Raw genomic sequence first — 10,611 nt, forward strand, 5'->3', positions numbered from 1 at the left:
GGGGGTCCAGTCATGGGGCCTGAACTCTGGGCCTGGACGCTATCCCTCCGGGCTAGTGCTCTACCACTTGAGCCACAGCGCCACTTCCAGCTTTTTTCTTTTTGCTTTTGTGGTGCTAAGGAATCGAACCCAGGGCCTCATGCATGCAAGGCAAGCGCTCTACCACTGAGCCACCTTCCCAGCTTTTTGAATCTTAAATTTCTAGTATCTCAGGTTAGCAAAGGTTCCCAGTTCAATTCTCTTGCAGCATCTTATATTTCTGTAGCATTTACCACACCCAGAATGGTTTAATATACACCTTTCCTGACAGGCTGAAATTTCAAAAGGGCAGGGCCAGCTTATTTAGTTTACTGCTCAAATATTTGTTGTCTGACAGATCTTGGTTCTAGCTCTGCTATTTTAACTTTGATGTCTATAAAACCAGAAGACTAAGTATCTAAATCCTAACCAAAATGAAATTTGGGTGGTTCATGCCTATAATTCTAGCACTTGAAAAGCTGAGGCAAAAGGACCACTCTTCTCTCATTTTTTGGTTTATCTGATATGTTTACTTTTTCCTGCAATTCTTTAACAATAGCTTAATTTCTGGATTTTTTGTTGTTATGATAGGGGTTTGCTTTGTACCCTAAGCTGGCCTTGAACCTGTGATCCTTTTTGCATACAATTCTTGATAAAATGTATAAACTGGCTTAACAACAAAGGGTCTGATCTGTACATTCCAGGAAACATTCTCTAGATAATCTCAGAAGTAAGTAACAACAGTCTTCCCAATTCAAAGGAAAAATAGGCAACTTTTTCTCTTAATCTGTTAATAATAGCCAGCAGATGATAATGTTACAAAAGTTAGAAGTAGCATTTTATAGTCAACTCCAAACAACTATTTCTGCCTTAGCTATAAATGGCTTTCCAGTATTTTTTTAAACTTTATTATTTTTTTGTTTTGTTTTGTTTTTTGGGGTCCGGTCGTGAGGCCTGAACTCTGGGCCTGGGCGCTGTCCCTCAATACTTCAGCTCAAGGCTAGCACTCTACACTTGAGCCACAGCACCACTTTCGGCTTTTTTCTTTTTGCTTATGTGGTGCTGAGGAATCGAACCCAGGGCCTCAGGCATGCAAGGCAAGCGCTCTACCACTGAACCACCTTCCCAACCCCTTAAACTTTATTTTAGATGTGATTTTTGTTTGTTTGTTTGTCAGTCGTAGGGCCTGAACTCTGGGCCTGGGTGCTGTCCCTCAGTGTTTCAGCTCAAGGCTAGCACTCTACCACTTGAGCCACAGCGCCACTTATGGCTTTTTCTGCTTATGTGGTGCGGAGGAATCGAACTCTGGGCCTCATGCATACAAGGCAAGCACTCTATCACTGAGTCACCTTCCCAGCCCCTAGATGTGATTTTTATAAATAGTTGTGATAATAGTCATTCTATAAAATGCTTTTTGCATTTCATTAAAGCATATGTGCTTACAATGGTCAAATTTCATATCCCTAAAAGTGTTCCCAAATTGTGGAATGGAACCAAATACATACATACATGTGTGTATAGATACATACATTCTCCAAACATATATATATATATATATCCTATATTATGTATAACACATACACATACTTTTTAGCAAAACATCATGAGACCTCAAAGGAAAAAAAGCATCAGCCTAGTAAAATCTAGTTATCTTTGGTATGTTGGCATATAAACTTCCAAATATACACATATAGAAATATTCACCTCTGTTTTCTACTCCAGAAACTTTCAAAATAGACTAAGCTCTTTCATTCTTTGTTTTTCTAGAGGTATTTAAGCTCAGTCCTTTACGCTTCAAAGTCATTTCTCCAGTACCTTCTTAAATTACTTTTTTTTTTGTATAGCACCCTATACAGAAACTCTGATTCATGATTATTTGGTTACCATCCCCATCTGTCACTAAACCAGTAGTTCTCAAACTTTTGGTACTATTCCATAATAATTGATCTTTTAGAGATCCATGCCACTTATACATACAAAGCTAAGACTAAAACTTCAAAACTTAATTACAGCTTACTACATACAATGCATGAAATTTCCTACTGTATTTTTCCCTTTTACTTCCAGGGCAGATCAAAATAAAAATACAAACATCTTATTCTGGCAAATACCCATTTTCTCAAGGCTTCAGATTATATGGTACAAGGAGTTTGTGCTTTTTTATTGTGATATTCAAATACCCAGTACCACATTTACATAATATTGTCCAATCAGCATAAAAGGAAATAGCACTGAAACCAAAAATAATTGGGGGGCGGGGGGGCGGGAGGGAAGAGTGTCAGTACCAAGGCTTGTAGGGGCTTTTTACTCTCAGCATTCTTGCTCATGGCTAGTACTCTACCACCTAAGCCATATCTCTGAGTCTGTCTTTGTTGGTTAATTGAAGATGAACTTTTGCACTTTTTTGCAAATATCCATCCTCCAAGTCTCAGCCTCGAGCAGCTAGGATTACAAGGATGAACCACCAATACCAGGAAAAAGGTACAGCAAATAATTTATAAGAAATCTATTTCCCTCTTTAAAAAAAAAATCAGTCATGGGGCTTAAACTCTGGGCTTAGGCGCTATCCCTCAGCTCTGCTGCTCAAGGCTTGTGCTTTACCACTTGAGCCACAGCACCACTTCCCGTTTTCAGATAGTTAATTGGAGATAAGAGTCTTATGGACTTTCTTGCCTGGGCTGGCTTTGAACCGTGATCCTCAGATCTCAGCCTCCTGAGTAGCTAGGGTTACAGGTATGAGCTACCAGTGCCCAGCCAAAAAAATCCTTTTTAAGATAAAGAAACAAACCACACAGATACAAGTTTATTAAGTTCAATTCCTTTCCTTTAAGTTTATGTATAAAACTCAAAATAACTAATCCTACATCACTGTGAAATTTGATATAAAATTCTGCTCAGTGGACTGTAAAACTTAAAAGCGTATAAACACATTTTAGAAAGAATTTCAAAGATGGTCATAATGGAACATGTCTATAATCCAGAAGTACTGGGAATGTGAAGCTAACCTGAGTACACAGCTAAGAACTGATGGAATTTCAGTAAGAATATCTTGTGGTTAACCCAGTATTCCATAAAACAATTGAAATCCTAATTCAACAAGTTTTATTTACTTACTTCCAATAAAATTGGCAATTAATAAAATTCACAATGTTAGAACAGCATCACTCTTCTATTAAAGTGACTTCTCTCCAAAATAAGCTTTATCATCACTTTTAAGACTTTGACTAGTGCTCTACATAGCTTCAACTTCTTTTTTGCCCCATATCATTGCTCTTATAAAGAATAAGAGCCCAGGCCGGGTGCCAGTGGCTCACGCCTGTAATACTAGCTACTCAGGAGGCTGAGATCTGAGAATCACAGTTCAAAGCAGCCCAGGCAGAAAAGTGTGAGGCTCTTATCTCCAGCTAACCACCAGAAAATCCTTGAGCTGAAGGGCTCAGGGACAGCACCCAGGTCCAGAGTTCAAGCCCCATGATGTAAGAAAGAGAGAGAGAGAGAGAGAGAGCAAGCAAGACAGACAGCCCAGGGTGTCTTGTTTTTTTTCCTCACAATATATTTTCCCTAACACACTTAGGGAAAAATCACTTCTCCAGAATAAAAAAGGAATCTGAGTAGCAGAAGTACCAACTATGTATGAAAATACTATCAGAGAAAGAATTTTCCTTTAAAAAATGTACAGATAATTAATGATTAAACTATCCTAGTAACCGTAATATATCTAGTTGGGAAGAATTTAAATACTTTTTCATGATATGTGTTGGTAGCAAAAAGATGGCTATTTTTACTGTACATGCATTAAACCTTATGATAGTAACATATCTACTAAATAGTTAATTAAGAGCTTTATTTACCCTTTTAGGGTTCAGTAACTTTCTATACGTGAAAGTCAATTAAAGTAAGACTTATAGTGAGGAAGTAAATCCTATTTAATGATTACTTGAGACAGACTCAAAGTGTAGAATTTTTTCTAGTGCTCATCATTCGAATTAGTAGATGCTCAAAAAATGTCAAAATTTAAATGTTTTCTTTTTTACAGAAAGAATAATGAGTTTGAGGAAAATAAAAAATACACAAATCAAAATTAGGCCAACGGCTTTCAGCTCAAGCTGTACTTAGTGACTTGCTTCCAAAGAATATAGTGTGGAAGGAAAGGGCAGAAGGGGCTGTCAATAAAACCCAGCAAACAGCCAAGCCTGGTAAGTCATAACTATAGTAACAGCTACTCAGAAGGCAGAGATGGAAGAATATTGGCAAATATTAGCTCAAACATTTGCAACACCCATATCTCAACCAATGAACTAAGCATGATAACACATGCTTGTCATCCCAGCTACATAGGAGGTATAAATGGGAGGATCATAGTTCAGGCAAGGCCAAGCAGCAACACCCATATCTCAACCAATGAACTAAGCATGATAACACATGCTTGTCTTCCCAGCTACATAGGAGATATAAATGGAAGGATCACAGTTCAGGCAAGGCCAAGTAGTATTTGAAAACTTTAGCTGAACACCAGTAGCTATAATCCTAGCTACTTAGAAGGCCTCTGAGATATGAAGGATCTCAGTTCAAAGCCAGCCTAATCAGAAAAGTCCACAAGACTCCATCTCCAATTAACCAGCAAAAAACCAGGTTGACCATGAGCAAATAATATGAACAAATACAAGACCCTGATACCCCTATTCCAAAAAGGAATAGAGGTATGGCTTAGGGGTAAAGTGCCTGCCTAGAGACCCTGAGTTCAAAGCCGAATACTCCCAAAACTAACAAGCAAGGAAGCAAAAAAAAAAAAAAAACAAACTAGAAAATAAAAATATTGCTCATACCATCAAGGTTAACATCACTTTTTATCACACTGCTGGTCTGTACTCTTGATAAAGTGGCCTGGGAAGGGTACTGTACTGTATTTGTTACCCTCCTCCCTAAAGCCCATTAACCCAGTCTCATGGTGGGCTGGAGGCATGGTTCAAGTGGCAGAGTTATTAACTAGCAAGTGGGAAGACCTGACTCAAAATCTCAGTACCATGAAAAAAGGAAAAAATAGAAGGGAGAGAAAGAAGGGAAGGAAGGGGGAAGGGAGAAACGGAAAGGGAAAAAGGGAAGCAGGCATCAGACAAATCAATTAAGGGTCTTTTTTTCTTTTTTTGGTCAGTTGTGGGGCTTGAACTCTGGGCCTGGGCGCTGTTCCTCAGCTCTTCAGCTCAAGGCTAGCACTCTACCACTTGAGCCACAGTGCCACTTCCGGCTTTTTTCTGCTTCTGTGGTGCTGAGGAATGGAACCCAGGGTGAGGGAGGCATGCGAGGCAAGCGCTGAGCCAACCTCACAGCCCCTGAGGGTCATTCTATAAAGCACTTTTAACTAGGACTTCTTAAAAGAGTCAACCTGCAAAGTATGAAAACCTGGAATTCTGGAACAGAAAAAAGGACACTAGGAGAAACTTTGGTTACATCTGAATAAAACATGTAATTTAATTAACAGTAATGTAGCAAGTTTGCTTCCTTAGTTATGACAAATTACCATATTAATGTAAAAAGTTAACAATAGGAGAAACTGTGAGGTATTATTCTGTGTACACCATGCAACTTTTCTGTAAATATGATTTATTTAAATAAAAATTTTGGGATGAAGGAAATAATATAAGAAGCCAAAATTTCTTTGAAAGTGAAACAAATTCTTTTACAGTGGCAGCTTTCTCATACAATGGGTGTTAAGTCTATAGTGTTTATTATGAAGTTATAGTGTTTATTATGAAGTTATATGCAACCAAAGCAAATGATCTGTAAGTTCCAGTTTTTCTGAAACTGATTTCTCCAACTTGTTTCACAGCTTCCCCACTGCATTCAAATAAGAACTTTATATTATTCGCCAGCTCATGACTTTTGGGGGGGAGGGGCTATTAAACCATATTTAAATTCAAAAGATGTCTGCAAGGCCATCCATCCATAGTTGGTTATTCTTTTTTCAACCCTACACTTGTAAAGACAAACTTTTTCAACTCTAAAAAAAAAAAGAATACAAGTCCTACTTTTCCTTTACTCAGAAAATAATCAAATTCTTATTAAACATATATATGTCAGAAAATAAGACTCCTCTAAGTGGTCAAAGACCTTATCTGGTGAGATGATAAACCCTAAAGAGAAGTGATATAGGTGAGGTTGTAATATATTGTATGCACAAACAATGTGTGGTAATAAAACCTTTTTTAAAAGCCTAAAGAGATAATAATAAATGGAAATTCTTTTTAATAGTTCCTATAACAGGGCCTGGAACATTAAATGTTAGAAGCTGGCTGCCGGTGGTTCACATCTGTACATCTAGCTATTCAGGAAGCTGAGATCTGAAAATTGCGGTTCAAAGCCAGCCAGGGCAGGAAAGTCCCTGACACTCTTATCTCCAATTAACCGCCAGAAAACCGGAAATGGCGCTGTAGCTCAAGTGGTAGAGAGCTAGCATTGAGCTGAAGAGCTGCGGGGCAGTGCCCCACCGATAAAAAAAAAAAAAGAAAGAGGGCTGGCAAGGTGGCTCAGTGGTAGAGCGCTTGCCTTGCATGCGTGAGGCCCTGGATTCGATTCCTCAGCACCACGTAAGCAAAAAGAAAAAAGCACACACACACACATAGACACACACACACACCCCATACAAAAAGCAACACTTGCTCTGAGAATAAGATTATGCCCTGTGTCTGTGGAATAATGTTGCAAGTGTCTTTCAGAGTGTTTTCAGTGCTTCCTGCTTCAGACAAGTATTTCGTCACCTCATTTACTTTTCCTTCTCAACTAAGCTTTGCATTCAGTGATCAGAAAACACTCATTTTGCAACTGTATCCTTTTTTCTGCACGGGACACCTACATACCTCTTCACTGAGCCTAACTGTTAAAGAATCAAATCTCGCCAGGCATCGGTGGCTCACGCCTGTAACCCCAGCTACTCAGGAGGCTGAGATCTGAGGATCACCGTTCAAAGCCAGCCCGGGCAGGAAAGTCCGTGAGACGCTTATCTCCAAAAAACCGGAAGTGGCTGTGGCTCAAGTGGTAGAGTGCTAGCCTTGAGCTGAAGAGCTGAGGGACAGTGCCCAGGCCCAGAGTTCAAACCCCACGATGGACACAAAAAGGAAAAAAAAAAAAGACTGGAAACTCCAATTTCATTATCTCTTCATTGATGGTTTTGAAACCCAAATTATTTTTTCAGAGTTTAGTAATTCCGTAATGTGCTATTATATGATCCTCATCACTCCTGGAATCTAACACTGCCAAGCCTTTAAAAGTGAATCATCAAAACAGTCGAAGGCAGCGAAAATGTCAAGACAACACTCTCGCCAGAACTCCCAAATCAGAGGAGGATCTGGATGCAACAGAGAGAGACAAAAACTGTTCCGCTGTTTGCGATGCCTGGTGTCAGAAGGCATCATCTGTACAGCCCAGGTCACAGAACCCCAGGGTACCAGGGAGGCCTGGGGCCCCAGCGCCGCGCCGCGCGAGCACGCGGGGCGCTCAGCCGGCCACGTGGCTGTCACGACCAGAAGAAAGACGCGAGACACAGCACCAACTCAGAGAGACACTCTCCTCCCCCGGGGACCGAGCTGGGAAAAGTCCGTCCCGTTTCTTTGCACACCAAGACATGGTGTGTAACCCCGTCAGGCGAAAGAGAAATTTAAAAACAAAGCAAACCCTGCAGACCTAAACTGTGCCCAAAGACCCCGCACGTCGTTTTCCAATCAATCGGCCACCCCAGCTCGTGCAGGCTGCGGAGGCGATTGCGGGGGGTGGCGGGGCGGGGGGAAGGGGTGGAGTTGAGAGCGAGAAGCGGACTCAGCGCCACGCACACGGGGTACGGGGCCCTCCGGGGTTCCAGATGGGCCGCGGCGGCGGGGCCGACTCCGACGGCTTGTCCCCCTGTCCCCCCTCCACCGCAGGCCTCTCCCTCCACCGAGGACCCGAGGACCGAGGCCCCCGCCGGCCCCCAAGGGGCGACGGCCGACAGGAAGTGTCCATATTGCAATGCTGAACACATTCGACTCCCAACCCGCCAAGACGGCTGCTCTCCAGGGCCCCCGCCCCCGGACGCGGCGAGACGGCCCAGGGCCCGGCCGCCCACCCTTCACATCCGGGAAATGAGCCGTCCGAAGTTCACTCGAGCCGCGCCCGGCGCCTCCCGGGACCCTGACTCCGCCGGGCCCGGCCAGTCTCGCCCGGGCCGGACGAGGACTCCACGCCCGGCACGTCCCGCTCCACGGGGCGGGGCGGGGGGAGGGCGGCGGAGAGGCAGCGTTGCAGAGACTCCCGCGGTGCGGAGGGGGCACTTTCCCGGTCCCAGATCCCCCAGCCCGCCCCGGAGCGAGCCCGGGACGCCCTCGAGGCCGCGACGCCCAGCCCGCCCCGGGAACACCGCACTCCCCGCCACCGCGGCTTCCGCCGCGACCTGGGGAACAACTCCTAAGTCCTCCCGGGGCCACACTCGCCCTCATTTCCACACGTCCCCCCCCTCCCGCGGGGATCCCACATGCCACGCCGGCCGCGAGCTGGGGACACCCGCGCCGGCGCCAGTCCTCCGCGGGACAGCCGCGCCCCGCGCCGGCCGCACGCGCTGCCTCCGCGCCCGGGAGCCCCGCCGCTCGGCCCGGGACTCACCGTCAGCTGCGGCCGCCGCAGCGGGGAGGCGAGGAGCGGACCGGGGAAGACACAATATGGCAGAGCACCGCAGCTGCTGCCTGCGGCTCGCAGCAGCCGCCTCCGGGAAGACACGGCAATGAGCAGGCAGCGGCAGCTGCGGTGGCGGCCGCGGCAGCACCACATTTCCCCCCCACCCCCCTCCCGCTCGCTTCCTCCCCCTCCTTCCCAGCCCCGCTGCCATGGCAACGCGGCGCCACGGAGATTAGCCCCGCCCCCTCCTTCCCGTTCCCGCCTCCCGCGACCCCTCCGGACCGAGCCTCGGCCCGCCCCGCCCCTCCGCGTCTCCTCCTCCCTCCTACCCATTTACTGGCGGCCCCTTGCGGGCGGCCCAACACCGCGAGTCCCGTGGGGGTGAAATGCGCCGCCCGGAAGGGCGGGGCTCACACGGAAGGCAGGGTGGAGCCGCCGAAGGCCAGTGCGGGTTTCGGGCCGGGCTGGGGGGGGGGGGGGGCAAGGGAAGGCGGGAAAATGGAAAGGCCTCGCCTGTCCGGAAAAGGGACCTATCAGAGTGCTGTAGAGGCGCGGCGCGGCTGATGATTGGACGCGTTGATGAGGGGCGTGGTTAGAGGGGCGGCCGGAGCGGGTCGGCCTGGGTTGTGGTTGTTGGACTTGCTTTGCCTGGGTAGAACGTACCGGAGTCTGTTCCCCGAGGACTTCCATCCATTGGAAGCCTTGAAGGCGCAGGCAGGGACGGTAAAGTATTACTAGAAACTTAAAATAGCATTGCCCTTGACTGAAATTTTGTGAAAACTAAACTCAACTTATTTTTGTTGAGGGAAAAATTGGGACTTTTAGAACCAGATCCAAAATGTAGTAAAAACAGCATTTAACTGACCACTTGCTAAGTGTTAGACTTTACATAACTCATCATTGCCTTTTGGGAACAGCGCTGCCACATAAAGGAGTACGCAGTTAAATCTGAATTTCTGACAACTTTTAATATTTGAGATATACTTCCTGGTTGCTTAACCCTTTACTAACTCATGAATTCCCACTTTAACACATAAGGAAGCTTAAGATTAGGGGGAAAAAATGGACAAAAACTGCAGTTGGCTGCTGTCATTAGAATCCTGATCATTAAGTCTGTTTATTTCTATGTTCATATATTTAAAATTAGCCTAGCCATACCTGTTTTCACAAAAGTGTTGAGTAGATTAGAAGATAAGGTAGAGCCAGGAGTTGGTGGCTCATGGCCTGTAATCCTATCTGTTCAGGAGTCTGAGGATCACGGCTCAAAGTAAAGTTCACCCAGCAGTTAAGTTTGAGTCCCTTAAGGTACAATTAACCAACGAAAAGCCAGAAGTGGAGGTGAGGCTCAAGCAGTAGAATCCCAGCCTTGAGTGAAAACACTAAGGGCCCTGAGTTCAAGTTCCCATACTGGCACCAAAATTAAAAGGGAGAAATCCATTGCTGTATATAAAGTAAGATGCCTGATGACAGTAAAACAGGTGAAACTGTGAGGATGACAGACATACAAAAGAATTATAGGTGAAATGTATGAAATAAAAATGGGAGGATGTGATCCTCTCTCTAATCCCACAGATGATAGCATTCATCCAAGGTCTTATACTACTTCCATTTGTTTTTCTTTACCCTCTCCTGCAGGGCCACACAGCTGCATCCAGAGTAAGAGAACCAGAGACAAATGTGCAATATGTTCCAATGGGAGCAAGAATTTCTGCAAATTCTACCTCTAAAAATATTGTGAACAAATTGAAAGACACTTCTAGGAGAAGAATGTAGAAAAGGGAGCAGAAGAAAAGAAGGAAGGTTAAGAAAAGGTGGTTGCTAAGGAGCTACAGCCACCCCATATATTAGTGTTATTTCCTCTCTGCTGATCATTGGCACGAGTGGCCATAACATCATATAGGTCGTGATCTCCTTGATATGTATTAATATCATACTTGAGATATTACACTTTAA

General features: G+C 44.9%; 1 protein-coding gene across 3 annotated transcripts in view; it reads right to left on the minus strand.

Annotated features, from left to right (window-relative positions):
* The window catches only part of Foxn2 (forkhead box N2), a 46,182-nt gene extending 37,133 nt beyond the window's left edge, over positions 1-9,049 (minus strand). For 2 of the 3 annotated variants that reach the window (XM_042675475.1, XM_042675473.1), the window contains exon 1: positions 8,647-8,808. The gene's annotated coding sequence lies outside the window, so the exon portion shown is untranslated. Of the gene's footprint in view, positions 1-8,646; positions 8,809-8,987 lie in introns of those variants that run through there. The other variant, XM_042675476.1, reaches the window with a different exon arrangement.
* Between the last annotated feature and the right edge of the window lie 1,562 nt (positions 9,050-10,611).

This window comes from Dipodomys spectabilis, unplaced genomic scaffold, assembly GCF_019054845.1.
Source record: "Dipodomys spectabilis isolate Male_0828 unplaced genomic scaffold, ASM1905484v1 ptg000026l, whole genome shotgun sequence".
Classification (NCBI taxonomy): domain Eukaryota; kingdom Metazoa; phylum Chordata; class Mammalia; order Rodentia; family Heteromyidae; genus Dipodomys; species Dipodomys spectabilis.